Genomic DNA, 9,059 nt, shown 5'->3' with positions numbered 1-9,059 from the left:
GTCCCAAAGGAACCACAGCTATGGAGCTCCATCCAAAGCACCTGGCACAGTGGCAGCCTTGAGCTGCCAGATTTTCTGGTTTTTCAAAAGAAGCCAGATGTTTGTGTTTTAGGTGAAAGCCACTGAAGTTTCCTTAATCAACGTAATGCATGAGATAGTTAGAAAATCAAGAGCTTAAAAACTATGGAAACAGTCATAAGATCAGTTTCTAGGGGTTGGGCAGAGCACAGAGGACTTTTAAGGAAGTGAGACTACTCTGTATGATCCTAGAGTGATGGATACATATCATTATACATTCGTCCAACCCACAGAATGTAAAACACCAAGAGGAACCGCAACTTAAACTGTGGACTGTGGGTGATGACAACGTGTCAACATTAGTTCATGAATCGTAATAAATGTCCCACTCTGGTGGGGGACACGGACAGTGGAGGAGGCTGTGTGTGTGTGAGGGCAAAGGGGATGTGAAATCTCTGAAGCTTCTGCTCAATGTTGCTGTGAACCTAAAACTTCCCTAAAAAAAAAAATCCACTTCCCCATTCTCAGTAACCACCACTTTCAACTCTTCCTTTTATTTTTCTGTCACTTTCTTTCATATTACTAAAAAGTATGCTTTGTATCCTGCTCTGTGATAGTTTAGTCATTCTAAACCCCACCTATTTGTGTCCCGCCTCCGTAGAGGTTGAGTGTTTTAGCTCTCACAGCACCCAGCCTTCCCAATATCATCACAGCCCTTTCCCAGTGAACTCAGTCCACCTCCCGGCTCTGCAGCTGCAGGGCACACCAGGGGCCTCCCAATGCCTTCTCCTGAGCGGGACACCTGTTTTCTGAACTCCATGTATTTTTGTTGCTATAGAATCTGTTTTCATCAAGTGTGATGAGTCCATGGCTATGTACTGTTTGCCATCGCAGACAAAGGGAGCAGATTCCACCACCGTGGTTGACCAGATGCCCAAGCCCAGGACACACTGGCTGTGCCTCCTTTGCAAGCAGGACTGCCCTTCCCCACCCCGGGGGCTCTGCAACCCCAATCCCACTGTCTCATAGTCATTTTTCTCAACATTAAGACTTTCCCTCTCCAAAATCCCTCTATTTTAAATAAACTGAGACTTTTGGAAATGCCTAGTAACAAATAAAACGCACAGCAACTCCATGCATCAAGGCTATTTGTGAGACTGTATTCACTACGATCTCGTCTGCAATGGCAAAAATATTCGAGCCCTCCTAACAGTCCACCAATACTCAATACGTACATTACAATACCCACATGCTATGGAACTCTGTGCAGCAGTTTAAATGAACGAGGTACCTGTCCATCCACTCTTAGAAGGGCACCTGTGCTGGATTATTGGGGATGACCACTACGGAGAGTATATATACAACTCTGTTAAAAGAAATGAAGCACATCCACTGATACATAACAATGTGCATAAGTTTCCATGTGCACAGAAAAAGACCTGGAAGGGTACACACTAAAACTATGACAGTGATTATACCTAGAGAATATAATGGACAGGGAGGAGGTGATATAGAAGACTTTTATTTTTTATTAGAATGAACTAATTGCAGCGTTTTTGAAAATCCTCTATTAAAATACAGATCTCTATGGAAGGGCTTGTTTCACGCTGAGGTCCAGTAGCTTGGGGGAACCTGGGAACCATGGGTGGGAGCATTCATTATACAACCTGCTGAGAAGCAGCCCGGGAGTTTTCTCAGGAAAGGGGGTGGCGCAGCCCAGACAGAATGCGCGCACCTGACCTACGGACCAGAGCGCAGCATGTGTCAAGTAGCGAGATTTGTGGAGTCCTGCCAGTGGCACTGTCTCCTTTCTTGGAGGGACAATGATATACCCTTGGCAGCTCCAGTCATCCTGTGCCCTGTCTCTACCAAAAGATGCTGCCCGTGGCTGAGTATGACAACCAAAGGACTAACCTGTAAATGGGTGGTCCATTACCCATGCTGTTTTCCTTTCCATCACTATGTAATTAAATATCAGGGTCTCTACATGGTCAGAAGAATTGAAAGCCAGTTACATTTGGGCAGCTTGGGACTAGAAATGACGGGAGTTCATTACATAAAGAAATCTGTGGCTTCCGCATCCCAGACTCTAGCTTCCCTTTGATTGATTAGCTGCTGACGGACACCTGAACACTGCATTAAACTAAAATCAACAGGGCCCAGCATTTTGCTTGCAATCCCAAGCAATCTACTGACCCTTCTGTGACTCTCCTTATATTTTAGTGTTAGGCTCAATCGAATGGTGGGTTCTAAAGAGAGCCACTGAATACACCTGTGTTTTGGGAAAAGCTGCCTTCGTGATTCTCATCCATCACTGTTGGACGGAAGGGGTAATGACTTAAAGTGGCACGTTTACTTTCCACTGCAATATGCTAGCCATGCGCCTAAAGACTCTATAACACGCAGCAACCACTGTGATTTATCCTCATAAGGCAATGTCTAAGTCAAAAGAGAACGTCAATCTAAGAGAACTCGCCTTTCTCTGTCGGGAAAGTGGACGGGGCCTGTTAGGTATCCTCCAGGTACCAACCACGTAAGTGTCACAGCGCCCTCTGGTGGTGGTTGCTTTCTCCTGCACCGCGCAAGCCTACATTTCTCTGATTTGCCCCCACGGAAGACCAAGGCAACTCTGATCAGCGGACGGTTTGGGGAACCGGGAGGTTGAACGGAAGAGTGTCTAAAACTGAAAGTAAAGAAATCAGCGTTTAGAAATACCACGGGAATGACCAGTGGGTGCAGGTCGGCCTCCTGTGTATCATACTGAGAGTTGACAACCAACAGACAAGTCAATAGACTAAAGTTTTGGTGGCCTCTTCGCCAGATCTGCTGAAAAATGTGGTGAAAGGCCCAACGCCCTGCTACAAAGCAAATCAGTACCGCCATGTGGAAGAACACAGACTCGGGACAAAGGAGCCGGGTATGGGACCCCGCTCTGTCACTCGCTGGTTGAGTGACATGGGGAAACTCATGTAGCTTGTGCAGTTTGCTCATCAGTTTGGTATCTGCAAAATGGGGGAAAGAAATCCTACCCCATGAGGTCGTCATCCAAACTGACAACATGCACAAGAGCTTAGGCCAGGGTGTAGCAGAGAGCAGGCAGTGGCTCGGTGACAACTGTCACTAACTGTGCTGCGAGTCCATGCACTGCGTTAGAGTCTTTATGCAAATGGTGCGACAATGGAAGACGAAGCCCATTTTTAAACCACAGACGTGTATAACCAAGTTGTGGCCTCTTTCCTCTAAAGATGAAACCTATGAGTCTGAAATGAACCATCATGTGTGTTCTTTATTTTCCTTCCTCGATTTCCCCACTGCTTCTTGCACCTCTTTCTAAAATGAACAGACCTCAATAGATCTTTTTTCAAAATCTCTCACAAATTATTTTCAAGTCAGAGAGTTCCTAGTTTAGACAACCCTACGTGCTCAAGTTGGCCCAAAGTATTTCAAGGAACAAGACCATCAACAATGTGCCCACTAATTTTATTTTAAGTTGCAAACAGGCAGCTAACTCTTCTCTGTGAGTCATCTTCTTAAACACTGAGCTTATGTGGATAAAATGTATTGTTATTATCACGTAAGACACACCAATGGTCTGTATCTCGATTGAGGTGGTAGTTACATGAATCTATATATTAATAAATTGCACAGATACATACACACAACTGGCTGCATGGAAATTGGTGAGATCAGAATAAGTTCCGTGGATTATATTAACATCATGCCCAGGTTGCAACACTGTACTGTAGTTACACAAGATGTCACCACTGGGGGAAACTGGGTGAAGAGTACGTGGGACCTCCCTGTCCATATTTGCAACTAACTTCAAATCTAGAATTATTTCAAAATGGAAAGTTAAAATAACAAAATATCAATGAGTTTGCGCTAATCGACAATTACTGAGAGGCATAGTAACTATGATACCGTGAGGTAATAAGACATTAACAGTCAGCCAGGACATAAATTACGGTCATTTATATTACTTTCACACTCAAGTTCAGCATCTACCATATTTCCTCAATTGTACGTTTCAGCATTTTTATATCTTGACCCACTTGAAATCAGAATGAGTCTTACAATGACTAGCATGTCATAGTTCAATTAGTAGCATTTCTTCTTTCTTATTGGTACATAAAAGAATGGTGCACATTCAACTAATGGCACCTTAGAGAGCTGAGGAAGTGTAATGAATGTGACAGTCATTAGTGCTATTTACCCAACATTTCCTGCTCACCTGTTGGACACATGGTAGGATTACACTCAACCGCCCTCTGAAATTCAGTGTGACTGTGGGATTGACTTTGGTCAATGAAATATGAGCAGAAATGATGCCCCTTCTGGAAGAAAGTCTTCAAATACTTGTGAGCCACATGTCCCTCTGCTGCCACCATGACCAACAATGTCCCAGTTGCTGGGCTCTTTGTCAGCCTGCGTCCCAGGGGAAGGAAGTACGCAGAAGAGCCCTAGGCTCCCACGATCAACATGAAGCATGAACTGGAAACTCCATTTTTATCATCCTAAGCCATTAAGATGGCGGGGCTGTTGTTACTGCAGCATAACGAGCCCAGTGTAACATGAAGTGAGGGCCGCTATGTGTCACGGTCCCTTATACAGCTGATTCTCATTAACCTCAGTAATTACGGTCTATAAATTTGCAGTGAACACTGAGTTAGGGAACACTGAATCACTGGCCCTGAAGGAAATGCAAGGTTAGCTTCCTAGGAGGCTCTGGTTTCAACATTTTCATCAACTGATCAATACATAACCTTGTGTTATGTGTGTTTCCGTTTAAAGACACCTTATATATTTAATATATATTGTTAACTCATTAACATTGAACTTGTGGCCAACAGCACCATAATTCATGCCTGCGCAAAACTTTCCTAACACACGTATTTCTCCGTAAGGCACGTCACAGCCGTCTGTGCTCAGAAACATGAGACAGCCCTTCAGCAATGCACCTAGGGAACATTTTAAACAGCACAATCACAACAAAAAGCACAAAACTAAAGTTGAACACATGGCACTAAATGAATTGCAGAAAAGACGCTTGTATACAGCACCAGAGTCAAAGGGAGAGGGCGAGTGTCACCTTGTTTGACCTCAGCTGGGAACGTGCACATTGGGTCATTCCAATTTAAGCCACTCTGGTCGTGTGCTTGCCTACAAATGGCCACAAATGCGTGCTGAGTATTGACTGAGAACCACAAATCAATCTAAGCAGATGGGTTCGCAAATCCGTGAATAATGAGCATCAATTGGCCCAGAGGTTGACCAAGTTGGGCCTGTAAACACCTGGTATGAGGAGCCCCTTTCAGAAAGTCTGAGAGATCAAAATAATTTTCACAGTATTACTGAGATGCCACTTGCCTTTTTCTCTCTACTGACAGTTGCATCAACAGCGCAAACAACAGGGTGTTTCAACAACCAGTGAAGGCGAGACACTGACCTGCACCAGCCACCGCTGTGAACTTCACCGCCAGGTACTCCTAGAAAGAAAAAAGAAGCCAGTTCCATTCAAGAATGTTCTGGAAGAAGCAGTAAAAATTATTAATTTCATTTTGTCTTTTTCTATGAGAACACATCTTTAAATAGCCCTTGTGGCAAAATTGGGAACTACATATAAAATACTTGGTGATCATAGTCTTGAATAAAAGTTCCTGTGCCATTGTTTGAGTTGCACACTAAACTAGCCTTTTTTTCTCTCTCTCTCATACTCTTGGAACAGTGTTTCTTCTTAAAAGAACTTCTAACGGTAGGACATTTTACCTGGAGTGAATGAAGTGAGCCTGTCACTTCGAGGAAAACAGATTATTTGTTGCCAACAATAAAATTCAAGCTTTCAAGTGAAAACTACATTTTAGAAAAGTTGCATATGCCACGATGAGCTGGACAGCTTTCCGGTATTTAAACACTTTCCTGACATGATTGGGGCTGATATTAACAAACGTAATTTTGGATAGTGTCTAATGAAATATATCAACATTCAGAAGGGCTGTCTAACTTGGTGAACCAACATTTTCCAAGTGGCCCGTGCATGAGATAACAAAATCATGCATAGGTAAAAGATCCATTCAAAGTACCAGATAGAAAAATGCATTTTAATATACCAGGGAGTGAAAAGTTTGATATCATTGCATATTCCCCACTGCAACTAACTTCTAGGAAACTACTTTCAAGTTTTGATATGATATAAAAAGAACAATATCCACAATTACCTGCAAAGAATATTAGAATAACCATCTTTTGCCCAACTACACACCTGAGTGAGGCCGGCCAGGTTTTTCTCATGGGCTTCAACCAAACATATCACAACACATTTCACGAATAAGCAGCTATGAGAACGTAGCTGCCTTTTAGTAAGCCAGACATTAGAGATTTGCAAAAATGTTAACCAATGCCACTCTTCTCACTGACTTTTTCTTGGAAAAGGCAGTTATTTTCAGTTAATACGTAATTTAAGTTAACATGTGATGGGGCTGTTATTATTTTCAATTAATTAATAATTTTTACTGTCCCAGTTAAGTTTCAATGTAGTAAATCTCTACAGACAAAACCCACATTAACAAAACTTCTTCAGGGTTCTCAACTTTTAAGTGTTTGAGAAGGGCTGCCGCTGCCACATCATGCTTAACCAACACTGACGTCGCCCCATGCACACACACTGGTTCACACACAGGTTACAGGAAGAAGGGACTAGATCTCACTCCCAACAGCAAGGAGAGCAGAAAGAAGCCGGTGCTTGGCGAACGGGAGACCCTGTGCAAATTCCCAGCCTTGCAGATTTTGTGCCAATGGGCTTCGCCTTTCCGAGTCAGTGACCCTAGAAGTGAAGTGGAAGGACTCTGATCCCTCCCTGGAGAGAATGATCTTCTGCCGGCCCAGCCTCTGAGGAGCCACGGACAGCAAGCATGGTTCTCCAGGTCAATGGACGGAGGATATGCTGCATCCACCCTGGGCCATCGCATGAACCCAGAGAATCCAACTACCATGTACCGCAGGACTTCTCACCCTATCTCTGAGAGGCTGTGAACTCGCACCGTGTTACCCCAGGAAAGACGCAACAGAAAAGCAAGACCAACAGCCAAAACGTGAAAAGCCATGTCGGTGGTCAGTGAAGTCAAGCCCGTGCCTAGCTCTCCGTAAGATGATCTAAATTGGCTCAGAGTCCCACGCCTCAGGCAGTGGCACCCCCCAAGTCTCTCACGTCTACCCAGGTTTTTCCTGTGCATCCGTCCTCCCCTCTCCCTCCTGAAACAAACCATCCCGTCCATCCTGACTTTAGAGTTCCTTTTTCCACAAATACCTGTCATGATTCCTCACATACTCAATTTAGCTTTCCTCCCTTCTCTGCTCTGTTCATTACACAGATGGACCCAACACACGCCCCCAAAATGTCAGGATGGCCTGGGAAAGGGAACAGCACAGGCTGAAACTACTTAGATGCAAATATTTTTGTACAAATCACTTTTCTTTTCTAACAGGGAAATGACATGCAGTTCGAAAGTCTTTTATTTTTGTAAGGCTAAGAGTCACCCACAAATGCATTTCGAAGTTTGGAGTTCTTAAACTAAAAGCAGCCCCATATTAGAACTTACTGAGGAGTCTGCCTGACAGCCTCATTGCTGTCCTACTTCCTGTGCAAACCAGCACTTGGAATTTTCAGGGGTGCTGCTGCGTCATTAATGCTTGTCAACGTTGCCCTGACTTGTGGTTTGGGCTTGCGGTTATTATTCCATTTTAATTAGAAATCTGTATTAGTTTGACTCACCATTATCGCTTTAATTTCTCGTGAGCTATTTGGTTTGCTATATAATGAGATGCCTATTAGCATCCAGAGCATTTTTGGCCCCTAATTTTCCAGTGTCCTGATTTAGGACGATGTGCGATGGCACAAATATGAACCCTTCAGATTCTACTGCTAAGATTTGTGAGATGTTATTCTAGATAATTGTATAATCATAAATACGTTCTATAGATAATTTTGTTGTTGTACAAATAATTCTCTCAGAATGTCTTTGGACAATGAAATTCTGTGGTTATTAAAAGTGTTTCTTCAACTGGGAAAGTGGAAAGGGGCAGTTTGGGGTCATAGTGTCTAACGTGAAAACTGTTTAAGACGCAATGATTTGCAGCACACGCCGGTAATTCCTGAATCAGAATCTCTGGCCTCTCATTTTTCCTCGGCTCTGGTTCCATACATTCAACCAGGTTCCACAAACTCATCATTTCCAAAATGGAGACTGTCTTTCTGCTCCTGTCTCAGCAAATGGCGTCACGTTCACTTAGTCACTCCATCTACACACCTGGCTCCGCTCTCGTGTCCGAGTTCGAAGGTCCATTGATTCCGCCTCCTAGACACTTCTTAAATGCCCCTTTCCTCCTCATCCCCACTGCTACCACCCCAAGACACTGCCATCTCTCACCGCTTTACTTTTCAAGGCTTTATTCCCAGAATCACCCCTGGCACATAGTAGGTACTTGTGACGGATGTCCTTGGTTTGCCCCTTTGGATCCACCCTCCTCCCTTCCCCATGTCCTGGGTCCAGGCGGCCGACCTGATGAACCCTCTCAGCAGAGCGGCCTGTTCTCTTGCTTTTTCAGCAGTGCTGTGCAACAGAAACAAAACACAAGCCACCGGTGTGGGCCACATGCGTCATTTTGAATTTTCTAGTAGCTACATTTTAGAAAGAAAAAAAGAAATAGGTGAAGCCCATTTTAATAATAGATTTTATTTAACCTAATATATCTTAAAAATGATCATATCAAGTTATGATCACTATCAAACAATACTTATTAATGGAATATTTTACAACCTTTTAGTTACTAAGCCTTCATCATCCAGGGCGTATGTTACACTTACAGCACATCTCAGTTCGGACTAGCCACATTTCAAGCACACCATAGCTACGTGTGGCAAGTGGCCACCATCCTGGAGAGCTCAGACAAGGAAATCAGAGGGAGGGGAGGGAGTAGGATCTCGGCGTTTATGTCTCTAACTCCCCACCACACCCCTTCATGGTCCTCACTGGCTGATGGGTCCC

The sequence above is a fragment of the Rhinolophus sinicus genome, linkage group LG07, assembly GCF_036562045.2.
Source record: "Rhinolophus sinicus isolate RSC01 linkage group LG07, ASM3656204v1, whole genome shotgun sequence".
Taxonomy (NCBI): domain Eukaryota; kingdom Metazoa; phylum Chordata; class Mammalia; order Chiroptera; family Rhinolophidae; genus Rhinolophus; species Rhinolophus sinicus.
Note: the sequence above shows the minus strand (reverse complement) of the source record.